Genomic DNA, 22,796 nt, shown 5'->3' on the forward strand with positions numbered 1-22,796 from the left:
CTACTTAATTAGCCTCCTTGAAATCTTTTGTTACATTTCGGTTTTCCTACATTGCCTCCCACAAAACTGGACAGTAGTTAAATTCCTATACTGCTAAGATGGCTTCTAATTTTCTGGCTTGTACAGCTTCTGCCTGTAGATCCCCAAGTCCCCATAGAATATACAGACAGGAGCCATCTTTTTATTCCTTCTTTGCTATGCAATGGGGTTTTCATTCATGGCAGTACTTCCAATGTATCATACTAACATAAATGTGTTTGTTATTATTAAGGATAATAGTAGCATGTAAGGAGTTAAAAGGTTAATCTGTGAGATGTTGTAAGTCGTTCCTCTCCCCATCACTTTGCATGAGAGGTACACGTCCCGAATACTGGTGCCAGTGGCTGCGTGCGAGACATGAGGTCACACGTGCTGATGCACTGTCTGGGACCAAGGTTAGAACTGGGCTAGTCAGGTCCCCTAACCTGAGGCAAAAGGGTATTTCTTCCCAAGGCTTGAAAGAGGGTGACGGAGGGATTGAGTCCTCTACCCCAGATGAAAGACATGGAGTTCTTTGTCTTTTATGCAAATTTTAATGACTAGAATTTATTTGGGACATGGTGACACAGACCTGTATTCTGAAACTGTTCTTTGTCAACTGAGACATAAGTATGCTACTGGTAGGATTCAGTCCTTCCTCAAACTGGCTTTGGAAGTGTGATCCACTCTCTGTCCATCCATCTCAGGAGCACAGATATCGCTCAGTATCACTTCCGCAGCATCTATGATCTCAGTAAGCCCATGAGCATACGTATCTTGTTGACATCTGAGGAAACATGATGATTACCAACAAAATGTAGGGCCTGTTATACACTGTATCACTTCAAACACAATGAGGTTATTAAGGCTTAATTACATAAGAAACAGTATACATGTTTTGCAAGCTCGTAGAATGTCACTTGCAGAAGTTAAGCAAGATACAAGAGTTTCCTAAGTTTCTATTATAGTTTTATTTCCAACAGTATTCTTTGACAAACTAAATAAATTACTGCGTGTATTGGACCTCTGAGGCTTGGGGCAAAGAATGGAAAAATTATTTACAAAAGCTTGAAAATATTTAATCACTAGAGGCAGGGGGCAACTGTGTTTTAATTAGCAGTTCCTCAGGCCATTGGCTGGCTGGAGGCTTTCTCAAACAACCACACAAACGCACTGAATAGCTGTTTGCCAGCCTTAGGGTCAGGCCTGAGATGAAACAGATAAGATAATTGGCTCTAATGAAATCCAGAAGGCCTTGGCTTTCTTGTTTGAGCTTGGATTTGAAAAGTGCGTGTGGAAGTGAGGCTTAATTCAAACCAGTCCTGAACTAGGCCCGTTTTTCAGTGACTTTGATATTGTTTGAAGTTCTGAAAGTGTTCGCCACACCACTAGCCTGCTGGGCTGGGCCTCCCCGGTCACCTTAATTACTGAGCTTTATTGCTGACTTTACTACACAGGAAAGGAGCCATTATATGTTCCATCAACATCAGCTCTCCTCAGATTGGAGGAAAGGGCAGGGTGAAAGGCCACTGTAGGAAGGCAAAAACTTCACTTTGAGGTAGTCAGATCATTTACCCGTGTTAAATTTCACTGTGCTATGCGTGTACATTCCTCACAACACAGAAGCCAAATTTCCATTTTTTTTTTTTTTTAGCAAGTGATTACTTTTCAAAACATTTTGTTTGTGTCTGATTAGCAGAAGGGGACATTTATTCTTAGAGGTGGAAAGAAGGCAAATTGTAACAAACGCCTAATTAATCATCACAGGGGAAAGAAATCTAGTTAAAATCTGTAATAAAGAGAAATTGTTCTTAATGCTTCTTTGAAGTGGGAATAAGTGAGGAAACCCCTATGGTGTGTTTGCAGACCTGACACCCTACAGAACTGACTCCTTACAGCCAGCCTGATATCTTGAGGGTGACTTGCTCTCCAAAAACAGAAAGGCTCCTGTGAAATACTGTAAGGGCAAGCAACAACTGAGGTATTTTAGCAATGTTAGTTGTGAGTTATTCTCTTCAGGATAATTACTTTCAGAGTTTGGTCCCAATCTCTTTAGCTGCTCCAGCTGGTGGTGCTGCTGGAAAAAAAAGAAGCTGTACTTGTGAGCATGAATGGGTTTTCAGATGTAGACACTCTATAGCAGGAGAGGTGTCTCTCAGGCTTCAGGATCCAGTGTCTGGGGCCACCACGTACCTGGGAAGACTGCTGTCGGGAAACCTGGGACAGATCCTGTAAACGCTTAGACGTGTGGCTGAGTATATGTACATGCTAACTCATTATTAGGTCAATCAGGCTACTAGCCTGAGTAAAGTTACACATGTGCATTTATGTTTGCAGGATTGGGCCTTCCGAGACTAATGAAAGTGTATAATATTGTCCAATTTGGGCCAGATCCCATATTACCTACACTAGCACATAATAAAAGAAATATTGATGCATATTGCTTTCTAGTGGGACCAAAACTGTGAAGTTCAGATCAAGGTACACAAACATTTTTTCCATGAGCTCGGGAGGCAAATTAGAAAGGGCTGAAAAATCAGTTCTGTTGCTGTATACTCTGTGAGCATTTCATTTTTTTTTTTTTATTTCCTTTGTGAGGGTTTATTTTTTTTCATGGAGCTAATATTTCTACTTTTCTTAAAAGCTTGAAAACGTCTTGGATTCTTTCATAAAAATTAGACATGTCATGAAGATACGTTCTGCAGAATACTCAGCCCTTTTCTTAAGGCAACAGTATTTCACAAGAAGGCTTCTGTAATTAGAGATCATTCCACCTTATGTTGGTTTATAAATAACATGCTATAATGCAAATTGTATGTATGCATAGGTGAAGATTTTTTAACACAAAGGACTCCTATTTAAGAAGCCTGAAGGCTTCTTGTTTTTCTTCCTTTTCATACAGCCTGTCATTTTAACGTGTTTTATGTTAATAGAATGGCAAATTGGTTATATGCTTTAAAATGAAGCAGCAGGATTTAATGTTTTTATCAACATTTTGTGAAATTTTAACATGTTCAACTCATAGGCAGCATCACAGGGAGCTGGTAATATCGTGATGCATATTTTGTTAACACTAATGAAACTCTCTCTCTGAGCTGAGAAAATATATTTTGAAATCATCATAATTCATTATCAGAAAACAATAATTTCCCTTCTAATACAAAAGGTTGTTTTGTCAGAAAATAGCAGTGTAGGTGTCATAGCGTGAGAGTTCCTGTAAGTAATATTTCCAGATGGGCAGATGTTCTGCTCTTTATTAAACAAAGATTTTGTTTGCTCTCATTTTTTATAACTAAATAACAAGACACAAACTTCCTTTTTGATACTGTGCTTCCTAAATTATAGTTTGGGCTATTAATGTTGTAAATCATAATCCTTGTCTGATTGTACTTTCAGCTATATTCACATTTTGTAGAGGCTAATGTGATTTAGAGGAGCATATATGATGATAGAATAATATTATAGTATATTAGAAAAGATTTATTGATGGAGAAGTGAGATTATATAATCTTTTAGTGATTTAATTAATACTTTGCATATACACCTAATTGTCTGTTCAATAGAAGGAACAGGGTTATAAAATCTGCTGGTGTTTTAATTTGACCTTTGCATATCTGTCTACAAACTTTATAGAGTAAAGTTAAGCTTGGGTGGGTGGTGTAAGCCAAGCCAGGGCATAGTGACTGAGGAAGCATTTTTTTCAGGAAAAAATTCCTGGGTGCTTAAACCACTTATTTCCAAGGTTTCTACAATGTTTTTAAGGCAGTACAATGCTTAATACTAAAATGGGTCTTTTTTTATGTGTGGTGTTGAGGGCTACACAGTTTCATAATTTCCACCTTCCTTACAATTTCTTGTAAATCTGCTATTTAATAAAAGGAAGTCTAAGAAAAATATTCATAAAGAAGCCATTATCTGATGTAATGGTGTTGTGTTTTGTATTTTCAAAACACTATAGAGACCACACAGCAAATCACTGGCTGAGCCAAGAATGAATGTTGGGTTTCATTACTTTCCTGCATCTTTAAAATGACAGATCTAAAAAAAATGACCATTAGATGTCAGCTTTCTATGTATCCGTCTGCTCTCCTGTTAAAATTTGAAGGTAGATTTTGATTTTGCTTTTCATTATTCCTCCTTTGTTTCATTTTAGAATGTGTAAAGATGAGGTAAATTGAACCACTTGGGTTCAGTAAGTCACTTTTAGATGCAATGACCATGACATATGTTTTGGCAGCACTGCATTCTGTTGTTCATTACATGGTTTTACAGTCTTTGATAACAAGAGGGTAACTAGAAGACAAATGCCATAAAGGACATTTAATTGGATGCTGGATGCTTTACCTGTTTATATAATTATAGATTGCTTTCAGGCATCGTTTACTCTGGTGAAGAATAAAGAAAGAGTTAAACAGGACATTACCTACCTCAGGTATATACATGTGGCTTTTTGGCTGTCACATTTCATTGATGTACACAGTAACAACAGCGGGAATAATTCACTGCAGAGAACATTCACAGAGGATGCCATAGGTATGTAGTTCTTTTCACTAGGGAATTCAACTGGGATACATTTCTCATATCATGGCATATGCCATATTCTCATAGATTACTTTTGTGTGATGTGGGAGATCAAAGGATTGTACTCTTATTTCCATGACTACAATAAACTTGAAAAGAATAAAGGGGAATAATGGTGATTATCGCATAAAACAAATGGCAGTTAATATGATTTGGAGAAAAGAACAATTAGAGTAAAAATGAGGACAGCATGCTTCTTTATTGTTCTTGGTTGTAGTGTGAAGTCTTGCACCTGCTTGTTAACAAGGTCAGATTTAGGATCAAGAAAAAACAGGGAGTGCTTTTAGTTGCATATTTTCTCCTAATAGCTCTGTTTCCTTAATTTAATTCATATGTACAGTATTCCAAAATAGCTACAGTGATTGATAGTGCTGTAATAAAACACAGGAAAATACACACAAATTCAATGTTTTTTAAAAAATTTAAAAGACTTCCCATTGCATTCTATTTATTATTGTGTTTAAAACATTTTTAGCAGAAGTGAAATTCTATTCTAACAGTAACATGAAGCATTACTTTGAATTTGCAGTCAATCCTATCTTAGGTGTCTAAAAAACAGACTAATAATTCATACATATTAAGGTAAAACCCAATTCTTTATTTAATGGAAGCTACTGTGTAACTGCAGTTCCACACTATTTGTGGCATATTACGTTGTGTAAGGACTGGAACTAACAAAGTGCTAAGTCCTGTATTGCCCATGCTGCTTATGAATAATATTATTCTTAGTAAAATCTAGATAATTATTGTTCTAAGTTATTATAACAGTATTAGCTGCCCAGATGAGACTATGATTTTTGCACTGAAACATCAGCAATGTGTGAGCTGTTGAGAGGAAACAGAAGGTTCAGCCTGCTGTGTAGAAACAATTTGTATTAGTACCCTAAAGGAAAATGTGGAAAGCAGACTTACATTTTCAGGTCTTAGTTGAAAAATTTGATTGTACAGATGTGATTCACTTCCTCATGTCCTCTCTGCTTTGAACATGAAGAGAGGTGACTTTATATTTGGAAAAAGAAGCTTGAGTTCCTCTGCGCTCTACCGAGGAGACCTTCTCTGCCCCAGTATGTTAAGATTGGATGGAGAATAGTGTTAATGGAAGGCTTCCTAGTATGGTTTCTCTGCTGGAGCTTTTAGCTTGATTGACTGAATAATATTGAAGAAGTTGTGATTTTTGGCTTCTTATTTCACACTAGGTTACGGTTAAAAACCAGCATATAAACAGAGACAAAATTCAGGATCAAATTCAGAAATCCAGCTGTGTTCCTGCAACGTAGGCGTCCGCATGTGAGCAAGGTGTCTACTTTCCCATTGTGGAGCTCTGGGTGATACAGTCAGCCGAATCGAGAGAGCGGTGTGTCTCACCCTGAGTCAGGGATAGACGTTTGTTGTTTGGATAACTTTCTAGACTTCACCACCTGTACTAACTAGGACCTTGACTCAGTTCTCAAAAACGTACAAGTTCAGTGCCACATGAGATGCACTGAAGGAGCTGAGGATTACTGCTGTGGCTGACAGCTATAGCACAGGGTCTCTTGTGAGATTGTGCCTTTTTGGAGAGTCAACAGGTAGACGTGTCCCCCTGCCTCCCAAAACCAGCTGGATATCTTCACGTAGGTAACTGATCTGAATCCTCTGTCTCCATGAAATATAATGAGAGTTTAGACCCTCAGCTTGCATAAAGACTCCTACAGTCTAAGGTTAGGTGTCTGCATCTGGATTTGGATGCCATTCCTGGTTAAATTAATCTCTATTCTAGGTAATAGTTATTTACCTACTTCTGGGAAAATTCTGTTAACCATGATTTCATCCATATATGGTTATGGATATTGTTCTAAGACAGTGTCTCATATGCCTATACTTCTATACCTGCTAAGAAAGTGTAGACATGTTCAATCCAGCTTTAAGGTACCTGGGAAATGTCAAGAATTCTCATGAAACACCCGTGCTAGTTGACTTTGTCTTTACTGCACAGTGTCAAAACATAGACACACACACTGTAAGTAGTTTATGTCTATCTCCAAACTAATCTTTCATGCTGGAAGAAGCTTTAAAGGGGCTAATACCCTCTGCTGAGTTAAGTTACCTTTTCTTAGCAATATGAAATAGCCTGTAAAAACCAAGTCCCTCTGGCAAAAGTTTTTCTGTATCCATGCTGACTCATTTTAAAGCTACACATCTTTGTGTCTTGCTGCAGTGTGCACTGTAGACATATCCCTAGGCAAGGTATCTGCTTCAGTTTATTGATGAAATGAGTGGGAGTTTTACCACTTTGGTTGTACACTTTCTGTTTTATCCTTGTACTGAACCTTCTGTAGCCAATATTGTTGGCTGCACTTAGTCCAAAATACGTGAGAAAAAGAACCTGGGATGAGGTTGTACTTTATTCAGATTGCACTGTATACTCCTGAAGGGACTACCTCTCAACGGTGACCCCTTCCAGAAATTTAGAGCTGATAATATTTATGAGAGTTCAGAGCAATTGAAACATTGGCTAGAGATCTTTTAAATGGCTAAATTTCAACACACTCCCTAAGGAGCCGAGATGGAGATCATTTCAGACCTGTCAGAGGAAGATCATGCCTTAATTGTCCTTCATTGTACTATAAAAAATGAGACCTCTCCACTAGATTTAAGAGCCTGTGGTATTGTGCTCTGTGTGAAATCTTAGGGGAACTCAGCTGGGATCTTACACTGTGTATGAAATAAGCTTGTGTCACTAACAAAGGCAGAAATAATCACATAAATGTGATGGTTTCTGTAATTGATCTTTTCTAAAAGTATCTCCAACTTGACAGGGAGCACCTTTTTGTTGTGATTTATTCTGTAATACAGTACACTCCAGTGGCTGCCTTCCAAAAATGCTGTCTTGAATACCTGCTTATAAATAGAGCAACTCCAAATCACTCAGGTTCATGACTCCAACATTTCACTGAAAGATAAATACTGCTTTGGCTGTGGCACAGGTGCCAGCTCTCAGAATGGAGCCTCTCTGAAAGTGCGGAGGACTGGTTACCTCTTTCAGCAGCAACCCTTACTCTGACAGGGCTCCACATTAGCGCCTCAGCTTTAAAAATTTTCATAGTCTTTAAAAAAGTGTATGATGCGTCATGGAGTGTTGAATGACATGGAATATCACTAATACTTTTGTTTGATAAAATCCAAATCAGCCAACTTCTGTCACTTGCCTTTTTTGCCATTCAGTGGAGAACACTGCTGTCAACAGAGGAACGATCCTTTCTCTTGTCTGTGTTTCAAACGTTTCACAGTTTCACAATCATTGAAAAGAGATAGGGACTCTGTAATTAAGGCAACGTGCAATCTACCTTTCTAAATCTCATTTGTAACCTCTGTTACAAGTTGTAGAAGTCTCTGGAGTTTCTAGAAGTTTCCTCCACAGCAGGGCACTAATTTGTAGTGATTTTCCTCCTCCACTGACACTGGGAAGAGCAAGAACATTACTGTTTGTCACTCCGGTGCTTGAAAATATTCCCTTGGACAGTATGAGGAGAAGAGTAGAGTTTGGTGAATGTGAAAACTTTGACCAACACAGATCTGTGCTGCCACAAGGGCAGAGGTGGTCAGTCTCAGAAGATAAATAGGGCTTTCCTACTTCAGGGGTGTTTATTTGGAGAAGGTGCCTTTTGCTGTAAATGGGAGCTGTCCCAATGAAAAGGGACACACAGCACAGCTGGACTTCGCTAAAGCTGTTGATTAAGTGTCCAGCCAGCATTCCCAAGCCCAAGACATAGAAATGTGCAGGTAATTCTGTGGATTATGCACCAATGCACACTTTAAATGATGGACCTGATGCTGAGGTGATGATCTTGTCTAAGCCCCTTTGGTGTTGCACCTCCAGACTTCCGTCACAGAGGACGGCACTGGAGAGATCACAAGGTAAAGTGCACAACATGAGAAACTAGTGAAGAACCCGGCAGGGAGACCATGGGCACACTTCCAGAAGGTCAGTGCTTTACTGAACAGTTTTGAACATTTGTGAAGTCTTGTTCTTTATTAGGAAAGAAAAAAAACGAGTTTCAAGCTGGATGTTCCTGACTGGATTCAATGTAAGGATTAATGATTACCCCTGATCATCAATGGCTAGATTATGTCTTTAGAGCAGGGAGGTGTGACCTCCGTGGTGTCACGGAAGTAGCTGTAGAACATTAAGCCTGCCATGTTAAGCCATTCTCAGCGATAGAATGATGTATGTATTTGGGTAAGGATCCTAAAAGTTTTTAAATGCCTGGCTATCTTTTTTTTTTTTTTTTTTTTTTTTTTAAATTTGAGATACTAAAATTTTTGCTTGTATCACAGTATCATTATCAAATTAATTGTATTAACATTAAAATGAACACATTCCTGAATGTTCTTTAACAGATACAATAATGTACAACAATACAATACTTACAGCTTCCCTGCAGAGATTAGTAAAATATGCACCATGATATTATGTTAACCTGTGTGCAGGTAGGACAGTAGAGTGTTATAATTTTCTATGAAAAGTACAAATGGGTCCTGTAGAAATTAATGCTTCCAGGAATAAGAACACAACCTCAGACAACGTTTAGAAAAGTGACACGCTTAGCTCAGAGAAGACATCCAGGACCGCCTGTAAAAATAAATAAATAAAAAAAGAAGTCCCAGTTGGCAGGTCAAAAAACTAAGTTAAAGAAGTCAACATCTCAGAATGGAGCTCTAAGGCTTCATGCGTTCTCCACCTTTGTGAGATAACTGGGAAGTAAAGGGGAAAACAGAGGGCTGGACTAATAGTAATGAGCAAGCAGATGAGGGAAAACAGAGTAGAAAGAGAATGTAGATGAGACAGGGTAGAGGAAAAGATGAGAGAAAACAGATGGAAGCCAAAAAGCCAATGAAGTGAGAGAGAGAAGACTATAATGATTTACACAAGACATGATGGAACTAGTCTGGATAAAATAAAAAACCGAAACTTATACCCTTAGTCCAACTTCAGAATAAAACAAATCTTTAACAGGATTTTAAGGTTAAGGCAAAACTTTGTGAATCTTTTCATCCTGGAATTAGAAACAGAGGTTCTATAACAGGATATTCTGACAGTATTGGTGACCTTGCATAGATAAGATTGAAATAAACATCAAAACATTTACATGTTTGTATGAACCAAACTTCGAACCCCTTGAGGTCTATCCTTTGCTAATATATACTTCCTTTTAAAGCTGTGCAGAGCCTAAAATTGAACGCATGGATAACAAGATAAACAAAACCCATGGGTTTGTCTATATGTCCCAGAACACAATTTTTTCTCGCTTTAGCCTGGTCTAATAATAGTCTTCATTCTCTTAATAATAAATCATTATTTACACTTATATGGGATTGTGAATTTAAAAAGTTCTAACTGAACTTTTTAACTTGTGGAAGGAGAAGGTAGGAACTGTTAAAGACAACAACAAGGAACTGCATATCAGGATTTGGCTTCACTTGTGACCAGAAATAGAACCAACTTGGAAGATGCATGTGTACCCTGTAGCTGTTGAAACAACATATGTCTTTTTCAATTGTAAATGCCTTTTATCTGTACAGTATATGCATGAATTATAGAAATATTTAGTGTTCTAGAACTGCAGCAGCTTCTTTAAGATATTCTTGAGCTGTATTCACCAACGGTTAGCAATCCTGCTAAAAGGAGTTCTTCTTAGATTACAAGTTAGAGTACTTCTCGTTTGTTGATTTAGTCACTGATTTTCTTTTTTTTTTTTTTTTTATTTCTTTTTTCCATGATCAGGCCAGAGTTCTCCTTTGGTGATTCAATGGAATTTAAAGAGAATGGAGTAGAGCCAGAGGGAAGATGAAAATATCAGCCTTGGCAGGATCAGCTTATTTTTAAGTACTCTTTGCTCTTTGATACTCCTCATCTCTATCATTGCTTTTTTGGTGAAGAAAGCAGTGCAATGAGGTGGTGGGAAAGCTGGCTTGCTTTGTGTCATAGCAGGAAAGACTTTACCAGTTGTCATTCCACAGTCAAGTCTCTTCAAAGATAATGATTTCCTTCCTGACTGTGGGTTTCCACTTGGACTGACAGGTTGCTGGGATTCCCAATGTCAGGGCACCAATTGCTGTTTCAGTTTTAGTAAAATGCAAGGTATAAAAATAAAAATAAAATAAAGAGGTTTTTTAATGATTTACAGGCTATGACACGAATTTTCAAATTATATTTGTGCTACTGCAATGCCTTTTTAAAGCTATATCAGGTAAATAATATAAAAATTACAAATAGTTTATTTGGCACTAGATAAGAGAATTCTATGCAAACTACTTGATTAGCAGTGTCTGTCAAGTATGCAGAGCTGGACAAAAAAAGAAAAAGATATGACTTGCCCAATAAGTAAGAAGAAAAAAGTCAAATTTTCGATATTATTCGATTAATCTTATGTATTCAAAAAAGTCAGAAAGTGTTGAAATTAGGACTATAAAATCAAAATCACCTTAGATGATTTTACATACAGCCCTTCTGTAGTTATCCTTAACATTATATCACTTAGGGTTCTGGTTTTTCTTCCAAAGACTGAACTATCTCACAGAAAAAGAATACAAAGATTACAGATTTTAATAAGTAATTTTTTCCTTAGCTGTTCATGCTGAAGGGCTGACAAATTGTTTTTGCTTAGGTGCCAAGAATCTTCTAACCTTTCTTGAAAGGGCCACAACTTAAAAATCTATTGGATCACCTCCCATGTATTAGCAATGATAAAAACTTCCTCCTATTCACTGTAATTGCACAACTGCCTGTGACAAGTTTGGCAATATTATGTTGGAAGAGTAGTTTTAAAAAAGAGTAGATGGGAAAAGTGTGCCAAGTTTCTCAGCTGGTGTAAAATTCCTCAGTTTTAAATACAGATTGGCAACTGGAATTAAAGGACTCGCAGCAAAAAGATCTTTACAGAGTTTTGGGGACTGTTGGCAACCCAAAGATAGCAGCATGAAAAGTGTTGCTTTTGAACTAGTCCTTTGCACAGTTTACAAGCTCTGTTGGCAGTTTTAAGTAAGGAATTTAAAATGACAAAAGATTTTGTAAATAAATGGTAACTTATTTACAGTAAGTATGCTAAATCTGATTACAGTCAAATCCTTAGGAGATAAATGATTTTGAACTGCTGAAGGGGTCTGTGAAATACTTAGAAAATGAATGCATTATCAGATATATTTGGGCTTCAGTAAAAGTTCAAGTTCTTGGACAGAGTGAAGAATTTGAATTACATGATACCTAGATACTGTGTCATGTAGATATCAAATCTGGAAGAACAACTTTTTTTTTTTTTTTTCAAAGAAGTTGATTTAAATGTACATTTGACTCACATTTATTACAATATTTTCTGAAACTTCACAATATTTTACTGATGTATCCAATCTAAGTTATTATACTATTTTGACTGTCACTCTGAGAGATAAGTGCAACAAAAATAAAGCTAGAAGTGGAAATCATGCTTAGGGATTTTTTGTTGCTACTTTCAACATTGTGAATTGAGACAGACATTGAAAAAGGAACTATGTGATTCAGTTCCTTCTTGCATTTTCTTGAAATTATAATCAATCTCAGTTTCCAAGGCAACAGACTACATGAGGATGGACCAGCCAATAATAGGAAACAGCTTTCTCTTTATTACTGTAACATATGGTAGAAAAAGTCGTCTTTGTTTCATGCTGTTGAGGACACTATCCAATTTATCACTTCAAATAGGATCCAAAAATGATTGAAAGAGGTGTGAGCAGTTCAGTTCTGTAACAGAAGTGCAGAGACATAAGTTCATAGGGGAAAGGCAAATTCAGAAATACCAAAATGTAGTTTTTAGGTGCTTTTCAGTTAAATCCCAAACTTCACCTTGATTTTTCCTCTGACCTTCTTCAGGGGACCTGGCAACATGAAGAGTTGGTGCAAGTGACTGTATTGGCAAACAGATTAGCATTGTGTCAGTATGATTCTCTTGGGGTGAGTGGAATTGCCTTTCTGCTGTGAGATGCCTGGCACAAATAAAAGGCTTCTTCCATGTGCACCACTGAAAGAGTTATGATTGATCTAGGACCACAATGCTTTCTACATTTATTTTGCAGATGCCACATAAAATCTATTAGGAGAAATGTTGGCTTCATGAAGTCAATGGAAGCTTAAGTAAAACGTTAAATCACATCACAGTATATCTGCATTTCCACATTTTGTTTCTTGGGCTGAGATTTCAAGTGCTTTGCTATTTACTATAACTTCTCGTTAAAGAAAAAGCTGTGAAACATTTATGCAGGAGTCATGTTATTCCTGAATTCTGTGGTGTTGTCTTCAAACCTTATTTTTCAGAGCTCTTTGTATTTCCTTTTTTCCCTTGTCTTTCCAGATGTGCTTAAGAAAAACCTTTTGTTTCCCTCATTGTGTCTGTCAATGGGAATATATCTCCTTTTTTTTTATATTTAAATTTCCCTGAAGCTGATACAATATCTCTTGACCATCTTGTTTTTTGTTTCAGATGCTGTGTTAACGCAGATTCTTTTGCTACTTTCGTGTTTTATTGAACTTCCTATTTGTGACCTTGATTCCTTAATATTTATACTTCTTTCCTGTATGAAAATGCTTCTCTTTGAATTTCAGGCATAGAACCCTATTTTTTTTATACTACTGAAATCAGAAACAAAATTCCCATTGTCCTCAATGTGTCATGTTTGGCTTCGTATTTCCCTATGCCTTAGTTCCCTCCAGTCCTTTCTTTGACTTCACTCTTTAAGTTATTGGTGTAACTCTCTTGCAGGAGAGTGTTTCGTATTTTAAAACGTTAGCCTACCTGATGTTGCTCCCTGAACAAGTCTGGTGCTTTTCTTTGTGAGTTGAGTCCTTCTGGTCACGTTCAATTCGGTTAATTTGTAAGCACTGAAATCCAATTTTCTCTGTCTTTGGACTCTATCATATTTCCTTTATTTTGTTGAGCAAAATGAGTGTAAGGGAAGAGAGGGGCTGGCATAATATAAAAGAGACAGGATTCCTCCAAACTACCCAGAGCCAGCACCAGATCACATTTCTAACCAAACAGTAGCTGAAACTGCACCAGAAAAAGCTGTCATTTCCAACACTGTGTGGTACCTAGGGATTAGTGCTTTAGTGTGAGTGTTCCCCTTGCTCCCACAAATATCTTCTCTCTTTCTCTCTGAGAATTCTGCAGGGAGGGTGGGAAAGGCACTTGAAAAGTGCTTTTCTGTCTGGGTTACCTTACATTATCTGTAAATATTTCCTCTAAACCCCCACTAAAATTGTATCAGTATGGCTTCCATTAAGTGCCATTTGATTTAGGTAAAGTGAGAAGACTTGAAGTTTCTGTACTGTATAAAACCTTGTTATATGAGGGATCCTGTATTTTTGGCAACCAGAATGAAGCCCAGCTGGTCTGTTTAAATATACGCTAGAGTAATGGGATGTTCTCAAGAGGCCTCAATTCCAATGGCAAAGTTCTGTCAAGCATGAGACAAACAAATAGGCCTGTATTTACTAACACAGAGGGGTTAGATGCTATTGCTGCCTGTAGCATCAATACCTTCCTGTTTGACATCAGGGACACCTCCTGTTGGTTACTTTGGTTCGTGTGTAAGAAAATGTCCATATATTCCTTTTCTACCAGTGTATGTTGTTCTCCAGTAAAAAACAAGAGAAAGTGCCACATGTCTGTATCATTCCTCTGAAAGAATAACTCATAAGTGCTGAAAAATAAGATTAGCCATATAAGCAATTTTCTGAATAGCATTAGTTCAAAGGTATAGTGACAACATATATAATAAAATAATAATGGCTATCCAGAAACCTGTGAAATTTCTTTTTAATGATAAGCCAGCAAACCACACACATAGAAAATACCTTTAAAATTAGTTATGAGTATGTGGAAGGAAATACAAGACTAAGCAAGAAAGCATCTGCAAGAGAGACTATGTAGAGACCTCTGAGAAAAAATTGAGACAACTTCGTGTACTTTGTATCCATGACCATGTTGATGAATACAGCATGTGAAAAATTATGCTTTTGCAAATGGCCGTGACCTTGATGAATAATTTGATTTCTAGAAAATATTTGTTTTCTTTTCATTTAAAAGGAAAGGAAAAAAAATCCCCTTCTAGGCAAAATGCACTTTTCAGAAATTTAGCAAATTTTGTGGTAAAACTATTTTTTCCAAAGGATTTCTGTATCTTTTATCCACTCAATCTATTGCTCCCATGAAAAATGCAACCCCTCCGATTCATCTCCCCAGGCATTTTTTAAATAAAATTTACCCTCCCTCCTTCCCCACATCTCACTTTTGCAAGAATTGAAAACTACTTTAAACTTCTCTAGTAATCACTTCAGTGGTGACATAAACAGACTGTTGACATGGCAAATGGTACTGTTGTACAATCAATAGAGTAAATTTTAGGTAGTGTGTTTTCCCCATTCCTGCTGTTTGTCAACATGTATGTATGGAAAGCTTTTCTAAAGTTTTTTCATAAAGGAGAAAGGTAGATTTTGGACCTAGAGACAAACTTCATGCTCCAGATCCCCTTTCTTTTTTAAATTTATTCAGAACACCACCATTTCCTTCTTTTCCCCAATTCCACCATTCCTGTGGAGTATAAGTAAAATAGGTACTACACTCTTTCTCTTATACTGTTCTTAGATTGCTATTTAAAATGTCAAGTACTCTAAAAATACACTGAAATGTAGAATGTGCTCAAAATCATATGCTTTTTCATAGACATAGAAAATTCCTCAGAGCGGTTATCATGCTATCATTCATTTTGTGAATTTTATAAATGCAACAAATTGTGGCAAGTTTTTGCCTCCGTATTTAATTATTTCTGATATTATAGCACTTTTATCTTCTTAGGAGCAAACTTATTACTATGTAATAAACTTTACTGGGAGCAGTGAACAGTTTTAGTAGTATTATCAGTTTATTATGTCAATATTTTAGGCCAAGGCCACTGATATTTTGTGATAAAATACTGTTGAAACAAATTACTTATTAGAAAGGCAAAATTGATAGTTATTTTTTTGCAGAAAATACTGTAGTGTACTCAGGCTTGGTAGAAATGTAATATGTTTTCTAAGACGCCATGCAAATTTTAAAACAGAAAACTTAAAATATCCCCAAATGAGATTATTGCATTTATTGCATAAAGGCTTCTAAGGATTTAGTTTTCCTTTTTATTTTTTTCTGTAAAATAAAGTAATAACAAGAAAAGGGCACCAAATTGAGTTTTCTGATAGGAACACGTTGCACCACGAAAGCTAAGTGCTATCTTTAGTAACACTTGAGAGTAAAATTTGGCAATATATATATACATGTGTCAATACCGTTTCCCGTACATGTTAGAATGGCTTTGATAGAAAAATAACTGAACTAATCTGGTGGGATTCCATATTTATTGCATTTTACTTCCTCAGTGTTGGTGATACTATTTTAAGTCATGCTGTGTTTTATTTCAAGACCCATCTTTGCAAATTAAACCTCTATTTCCTCCTTCTCATATATCATCTTCAGTTGTCTAGCTCTTGGAAGCCACATCAGTCCTTTAGCTACTAGCTGGAACCTAGTAAATAAACTTTATTTATGTTGCGCAGGATGGCATGGTACCAACCAGCTTTGTTTGAGATCTGAGAAATAAATAAAAGGTTAAAAGATAATAAATTTTTCTTTCATCATGCCAGTGCTTCCACACATAAGACTCTAAAAAGACAGAGGATTATTTTATTTTTTTAATAAAAAATGCAGATTTTTTTACTCAGTCACTTTTCAGGGTAAAAGTGTTCTGTAAGGAGATATCCTGCTATTGCATGGGCTAGCTTAGCCTGTATTTCCACGGAAGGCTTTATATTTGTGGAACTGGACAGCTGGAAGTCTTTGATCCTTCCAAGGTAACCTCTTCTTTCCACGTATGTTCGTTTGACACATGCTTAGACCCATAGCCTTTGAGCAAGCTTACTTACTTACCATAATTTTTAGCCAGTCTCTTTACCTAATACCACTGAACTTTGAATTTTGCCCAGTTCTGAATGGGGATGTGAATGTGCATTTTACGTGTGTATATGCATTTGCCCATGTTTCTAGAAGTTGGATGATTATATCTGACTATGCTATTAATTTTTAAGTGAATTCTGAAAACCACAAAACAATATTTTTCTCATACTTTTCCTGTTTGGTAACTTTTTCTGATTCCAGTTCTTTTTGTACCAGTTCAGAGACTCTGACTGCGGCATACTGTAGACCAGATGTGGAAGAGTCCTGATAATTACACTGAAAACACCTTTCTAAATAATAATAAAAATGGAACGATCAGCAGATAGTGTAGTCAATATTTCTTATGCTTTTTGAGTGCTTAAGATGTCGCAATTCCAGCTGTAGTAGAACTGAGGAAACTTGCATGCAGGATGCCAAAATAATTATTCACTTAAAAAGGAACCCACAAATAATAGCCTTAGGCTCTGAAAATGTCTTCAAAAGCCAAAAAAAAAAAAAAAAAAAGAGCACAGCATTCATTCAGTGGCGCTTAGATACTCCTTCAAATGCAACATTTGACATTACTAACTTGGGTGCACCCATGGAAGACCTTGGCCCTTTAAACACTTTGGCATGTGCTTAAATTTAATACCATGTGTAAATCCGAGTGAAATGACCATGATTTACAGTAGTGAGGATTTTGTATTGATGTGGTACCTTTTGCCCCTTGAAGAATAAAAGAATATATTTTGTATCTCCAGAAAGCAAATAGGGTAACTATAAAATAAAAGTAAGGACAAGAATATTGGCTGTGCTTATAAAAAATAGAGAAGAAATACAGTTATTAAAAAGATATAAAAAGAAAACCTATAAGGATGAAAGAAAAGATATGAAAAGAAAGACTCTAAAGGTAAAACTTATATAAAAAAATATAACTTATAAACTAACACAGATAAAATCTGGAGAATTTAGGCATGCCTTGGAGGGTAAGTCCAGGACAAAGCTGAAGGTCAGATGACAGTCAGCAAGGAGTTTCAGGGGAAAGTTCTCAGGTTTGGCCTTGATGAACTTGGCCTGACAGTAGAACTGGTATAATGAAATGTCATGAAGGTAAATCAAAATTTTAGTAAGAGGCACTAGTATGAACTCAATTAATACAGAGAAAAAAAAAAAAAATCCAATAGCTGTGTAGAAATGCTTTGTAGATTTCTGTGAGGATAGACATTACTTGATATTGTGTTACATTAAAACATATGTGCAAACAGCGCATAAAAATAATAGACACCATAAGTTCCACATACCTATCAGGGCAATCTTTTAAATACTTCTGATCTATTCATATCAGGGTGCATTCAACAACGTACTTAAACTTGTGTAATTTTGAGGTAGGACAACATAGTGATTGTTTGGAACAATATTTTATGTGCAGGATGTGAAACTGAGAAACTGTAGGCAGACTTACATTCTTTCAAACAACAGTCTGGGTCTCCATTTGGTGGCAAAACCCCCACTCTAATAGCACTGTGCATTGTATATATATTTCTTGCAAAATATAGGTCTGGCGCAACTGAATAAATAATAGTGCTTTTATAGTGTTTTCTGTGAGTTGAAGTAGTGGACTTAGAGTCTTCTGTATTTTCTTTTGAGGTTTTTTCCAGGGACAACTAAGTAATTTATTCAATTCTTTTACCAGCTTTTAGTTTTAGCTGATTCATCTGTGAGGTGGGTACAAGAAACGCTTGCTTTAGAGGACTGTGCAATCAGAAACAGCTACACTGATTTATACCAGCTGAAGATATGAGCCTTTCCATTTATTAATGTTCTGAAAGTACTTTGAGATCACTGGATGAAAACACTGGAGGATTTTAGGGAAAGAGCAAATAATTTATGTTACTAAGCCATTCCAATCTGCAGTTTTAAAACTGTGGATTTTTTTTTCTCGGTTACATAAATTACTGTCCTGGGCTGGTATTCCTGCTCGTTTCCTTTTTAAATTACCAACACAGCAAAAGAATTGTAGCTATTAACTTTCTTTGGAGATTTCCAGGTCTGTGTGATGGTACTTGCAGAGTCATTTCTGGGTTGGGTACTTCTCTGCAATCTCTTCTGAGAGAACAAATGTTTGGGAGCATCTTAACCATGTGCTTTAAATGTACAAAAATAGAACGGAAGAATAAAAGGAACAGAGTCCCTTGGTAGAATCTCTTTAATGTCTTGCATCTGATGTTCAGATTGGTGGGGAGGGGAAGATCACATGCCTGATGTTTTCTGTAGGACTACACCCAACTGGAAGCCATCCCTTGGCTTCTCTGCAGACAGCAGCATACCCAAATGGAACACATTAATTCTTTGGGGAAATCTCCTTAGTGGGACAAAAAGGAATCTTTTCAGCTTCCCAGACACGCTCTGTTACCAGTACCATCAGACTTAAAGGAGGATCTGCACTACCTTGGGCTGGAGGACACAGTTTCATTGTAACTGCAAGGTTTAGCATGGATAAATAACTCCTGTGATCCAGCTGCTCAAGCTTTCAGTCTTTGACATGTTTATTAATGAAAATACGAGAAAAAAGAAAGAAACAGTCAGCCAGGCAAGATGCCCTTGTAACTCTGCTGTCATCGTTAGGTGAATACAGTATACCAAATATTTATGCTTCTATATGATTCAGGATCACAGAAAACAAATATCTCTTTTATGTGTTTTATTTTTTTTGGAGAAGTGAGTAGAGGAGAGTGTGAGTCATAGTGGAAGAATAAAATTCACTTCTCTTCTGACAAAAATCACTCATTTTGTTGGAGAAAGATCCTAGCATTAAATTCTGTTTGCTGATAACCCCTACAGCCCAACTGCCTTCAAGCAGGGAACTGGTGGCCTGCCAGTCCCCAGTGTGTACCTGTCTGGTGACCTATGGCCAGAAGCCAAATCACATTTCTTACTCCTGCTGCGGGTAAGATACGGACTGTTCCTACCCAGGTCTGAGCGCAGGCTGCCTATGCACCCTTGCAAAGGATTTCTGATGAGCAGGCTGTTGACCCTTCGCACCATAATAAATCCTTCCAGCTGCAGCCTGACTTCTGAGCACAGGGTTGGTCTGAGGAATTTGGGAATGTTGACACGAATATCTATTAGTATATGACCAATGCTAGTTGTATGCTTTAAAAACCCCCCATATTTTCTGTTATGGTCTGATTCAGAGGATTTTGTTCTTAGGCAATTGAGAAGGGAAGTGCTATGGTTATGGAGCTCCTGAGGAGGCAGTTGATGGATGATTGCTCTTTCTTGCACCTTGCTCTGCCCTCCAGAGGGTAGATGAGATGGGAAAGAAGCAAGGTACAGGGTCTGATGATTCTCTACTCCTGAGAGACAGTGAAGGGTCAGGAGCTGTCCCTGCCTGTCCAACTCTTCTCACTCCACTGAGGTAGAAGCCTCTTAACAAGAGAGAAGTGAGCTTCATGTTGCTTTTGGGTTAAAAAAAAAGGGCTGGAATCTAGTGCTTGTTGTAGGCTTTCTTTACAGCTGCCAACCTCAAAACATTTTTCTAAAAACAGTTATTCAGGGATAATGAAGGCACTGAAGCCTGAGAGGTGGCAGATGCCAAAAGGCATTTTTTATGGCCTGGGTAAATTCAGTCCATATTGAAAAATATATGTATATGATTCCTTGCAGCACTTCATAAGATAGGAAAGTATTTGTCGCTTTTGTGAAGGAATTTAAACGTGTAGTTTGTGCCACAAAGGACTTCCTGCCACGGCAAGACAAAGGTCAGACAGGCCCTACCTACACAAAGTCCAAAACCAAACGCTATGATGTTTTGCAGACGTTAAGCTGCTGTTGGTTAATGTAGAGAAAGGCTGAATAAGAGATTTAGGAACTAGATGTCTATATGATCCTCTCTGCAGAGAGGCTTGTGGCTGTCATTTTTTGAAAGACCAAATAGTAGTCTTGGCTGCTGTAACAAGGACCATGGACACCCTGAGACATCTTAGAGAAGAGTCAAGCTTGCTATCCTAGTAACCAGATTACATTTTCCATAATGTCCTTTTTAAAGAAAAGTCCTTAGAGGTTCTGTTCAGTATTAAATCAAGAACAGCATAAGATGGATGAACTCTGACATTCCAAGTCCCTCGGTATTATGGAGGATGAAAGAGAAATGAACAATGACAGAGGTCTTGTGGGCACATAGGTTAGCTCTTCTGATATGTGGTATGCAGAGCAGCAGCAGCAAAGTTCTCTCATACATTGTGAGACAGTATTGTAGCAAAAGTAGGGTGTTACTCTTCTGGTGAAATTTAACAGACACTGTATACTTTTCAAAAAGAAAAAATTCTTTCTTTCAGAAAAACCCTCTTTGGTTTTTAGTTATGTGAATTCAGTTAATACCAAAAGCAGTAATAGAATAGCGAATTCTAAATGCCACCTCTGGTTATTATCCTTATATCCCTCTCCTTCCTTTAGCTGAGAATCCTACATATCATTTCTATAGAGATTTATAAATATGCTACTATTTACTGTTCAGTACTACTAAAGATGGTGTTAATAGCTATTCTTGGTGCTTTGTGTTGAAAGACCTTGCATTTGGTATTTAATAATTTTACTAATGTTACCCAGTGTGGCTGGCAGTTTTCATGTCAGACATATTTATTTCACAAAAATTTTGAAGAAACGATGGCTAAGCAATTTTTACTACTTCTAAGAATGACATTAAGGGCCAAATGCATTGTTTTACCCAAGTTATAAAAAAATGTGCTGACATCTTTACGCTTTGGAGCAAGGTCTTGAACTGTGGTAGAAGTGTGGTAGATTTTCCCAATGTTCCAAATTATAAGACTCTCAAAAATCTCAGTTTGTGTTAGCCTGGTTAGGTTTGTTAGTGCTCAGCAACTTGAGTTTCCAGAGCTTCTGTCTGCACTGAACACACTCCATCCTCTGACTCCCGAGCATTGTCTATGCTGTACTCCATGGTTCTGCCACTTTATTTGACATGAAGAAATAAAAACCAGAGCCTGACTTGAATTTGAGGAAATGTGAATGGAAAGGAGGAGGGCAAAAGCTCAAGTGGCTGCAAACAGGGAGGGTTCTCCATAGGATCCCTCCTTCTTTCAGTGTGTAAGATTTATGGTTCTGTGAGGACAGATCAAGATTGCATATCAGCCACAGTCCTCATCTCTAATCAGGATCCGTGCCACGTGTGTTGCAGACGAGGGGAAGTTTGGGAAGTATGTGTTGCTTCAGACAATGAACATATAATTAGAGTATCAGAAGGTATGTACATAAAAAAGATAAGATGTGGTTACATAGGAGTTCTTTATTCCTGATGTTGTTCCTTAACTTTGTGGAGATTAGCCTGCAAAAATATTCGGTCACTGTGGTGTCTAATGCAATTATTCATATGTGTACTTTGTGTGTTATATAGTTACATGCCATGGAACTATAGGAAAAACACCTAGAAGAGAGGGAATCTGACATCCTGCCTCAAGGCCATGTCAGCTGGAACCTGTAGCAAGCTTGATAGATATTTGTTTCACCTATTATAAAAAACTCATAGAGATGGAGACTCTTCAATTCTCTTAAGTAATTTATTTAATTTATTATCTATCCTTTCTATTAAAAAACTTTTTCCAGTCCAGACCGAACTACAGCTTTCCTGCTACAACTACTTCATGTCCTATCCACAGTGGAAATGCAGAACAGGTTGTTTCTTTCCTCTTGCAAAAACCACTTCCATATTTGTAGACTTTTATCATGTTTACTCTCGTGTTATGTGAATCAAATAATTATAATTCTATTGTTTTATCCACTTGTGTCACAGTTTTTAGAAATTTTTTCTTTCCTTTTGTTCTCTCAAGTTGGTCTAGGTCCTTCTTGAAGTGCAATGATCAATACTGGAATCCATACTTCAGCAGAGGCCTGCTAATGACATGTAAAAAAAGGAATATTTCACAAATTATATCACTTTGCCTGCAAATATTCATGGTGTGATTTCAGCAATATCAGCAGAAAAATGAAGTTTCCTCTGTCCCTTTTTTTCTAATGTAAAATGACATTCATTCAAATGCTGTATGTCCTGACAAAGAGTTTTACTTAGTCTGGTTTCTCCCTTTCTCTGACTAACAAGTAAAAGGAACACTTTCCTAATATTAAAAATATCTTTGCAGAAATCAGAACAAAATAAAATTTAGAAAACACAGATCGAGAACTAAAGCAAAGAAAAACTTGAAG

At 37.1% G+C, this 22,796-nt stretch overlaps 1 protein-coding gene across 5 annotated transcripts in view; it reads left to right on the top strand.

Annotated features, from left to right (window-relative positions):
• HDAC9 (histone deacetylase 9) overlaps positions 1 to 22,796 on the top strand; it is a 276,738-nt gene that overhangs the window by 197,010 nt on the left and 56,932 nt on the right. The window lies entirely within an intron of this gene.

Source organism: Leptosomus discolor, chromosome 7 (assembly GCF_034619465.1).
Source record: "Leptosomus discolor isolate bLepDis1 chromosome 7, bLepDis1.hap2, whole genome shotgun sequence".
NCBI classification, from domain to species: Eukaryota; Metazoa; Chordata; class Aves; order Leptosomiformes; family Leptosomidae; genus Leptosomus; species Leptosomus discolor.